The sequence below is a fragment of the Glycine soja genome, chromosome 20 (genome assembly GCF_004193775.1).
Source record: "Glycine soja cultivar W05 chromosome 20, ASM419377v2, whole genome shotgun sequence".
Lineage (NCBI taxonomy): Eukaryota > Viridiplantae > Streptophyta > Magnoliopsida > Fabales > Fabaceae > Glycine > Glycine soja.
In genome coordinates, this window is record NC_041021.1 from 45,412,524 (window position 1) to 45,414,419 (window position 1,896).

Consider the following 1,896-nt stretch of genomic DNA (forward strand, 5'->3'; position numbering starts at 1 on the left):
TAAACTCCAAGCCAACAAATCGGAAACCAACCCCTATATTGTTAGAGTTATTCCTATTTATAGGCAGCTATTGGTTTACTGAGATAAACCCACTCTTAATAGGCCTAATCAATTGCAGGCCCATTACCCTTCTCCCTGTATTTCTTTGACTAACTAATCTAACAAAGTAATGGGTATCTATCAATACTCCTCTGTCCTCCCAAATTAAGCAAGAAGTACAAGAAATTCATGAAAAAGAAGTAGAAACCAAAATGCTGGAAAACTTAACTATTTTACATCACATTCTTATACAACAATATATCTTTGAGTACAGAACAAACAATTCACCATTATGGCTATGATAATCTTTCCTCAGCAAACCTATTATAGAACAAGGGTGAACATATGTTAATTGTAGAAGGCTTGTACGATATAGTCCTTGAGAAGCAAGGTCAACCTGTATTCTTCATCCCTGCAGGAATCCCATTTATGGTGATAAGCAAAGCATCTCTGATCTTACAGTTGTCATCGTCACGTCTTAACCTCTTGAGTATCTCCACCTGCAACATGTTCAAGGGATTGAGGAAGGGAAGTCTATTCTCAATCAGCCTCCTCAAGCTCCTATTATTCTGCTGAAGTTTCTCGTGCCCACTAATAACCATGACAAACTTTTCAGCTGTCATGAGCTCACTTCTTAGTTCATGGCCAAGCTCTTGCCTCTCCTTCGACACAAGGACTTCATCATAGTGCTTGGCTATAGGAATTCTGCCTCTGGTGTGGCTTCATGGAAGTAGGCCAGGAATTCTGTATTTTCATACACTACACTGCCAACTGATGTTTGAGATCTCTTCCATGACATTACGCCATTTTTCTTCTCTGGGTGGGATAGCTGGACCAAGGGTCGCAAGCAGCACTGCTGTTGTGTATATCTCTAGTTGTCTAACAGCTATCTGTGCCAACCCAATCTTGGCCTCTACCATCTCTCCCTGCTCAGTAGACCCAAGCGTTCCCTGCAATGTACCATGGGAAAATAAATTTGTGCTTTCAAATATGCACTTAATCCTTAATAGTTAATACTAGTAGTATCATATATAAAATCCAATTCATATATTTACTGAATGTTTTTGACAGCCTAAAAGTTCTCCAAAATTCAACACAGACAATTTAATGGATAAACAACATCAACTATAGAAACCAAGCTTGCATGATGAGTTCCTTCATTAACCATAACTCTGCCATCATTCCTATAGTCCAGATATTACATCACTTCCTTATGATCACTACGAATTAAGTCCCTGAATCAATTAGCACCCCAACAATTCAAGTGTGTAGCAAAAAATTTACAACTTATGCTTCGTACTACTAGTTTCAAACAACACTTAATGATACAGAGAAAAAAAATTACTCATAATTTTTAAAGGAAAATGGAACTGAAATTCAGGTTTTCAAAGATAGTATGCAATTATGCATAACCTACTATCACAGACCCAGGGGGTTGGGACTGAATAGCCAGATATGTTGGGCCACCACCACGACCAATACTGCCTCCACGGCCATGGAATAGTGTAACCTTTATACTGCCTCCACCACCACCAACCGTTCCAAAATTTTATTTAGTAATTGTTCATATGCGCCATGTTGGAAAGGAAAATACTTAGAATATTTCTTCTAAGACTTGGACAATCATTCTATTTTAAGCTAACTTTTAACGGTGATTATATTATTGGAGTTTATCCAATCTTAATATTAGATCTTTTTTTTCAAAAAAAAACTTGGTATTACTCCAAATGAACAGTAGAGAAGATCTCAACTATCCCATTAACGTTGTTGGAAAGCAACACAACAGATAATATATTCCTATAAAAAGAGATACAAAACACTTGTGGAGCAACACCAAACCCAAGGCAAACAACTAAA

At 37.4% G+C, this 1,896-nt stretch overlaps 1 long non-coding RNA gene across 1 annotated transcript; it reads right to left on the reverse strand.

Annotated features, from left to right (window-relative positions):
- Positions 1-252: 252 nt before the first annotated feature.
- On the reverse strand, positions 253-1,569 carry LOC114401396. The gene is made up of 2 exons (XR_003664263.1): positions 1,467-1,569; positions 253-989 (listed from the first exon to the last, which is right to left on the reverse strand). It is a non-coding gene; the product is annotated as an uncharacterized LOC114401396 (long non-coding RNA).
- Positions 1,570-1,896: the final 327 nt, after the last annotated feature.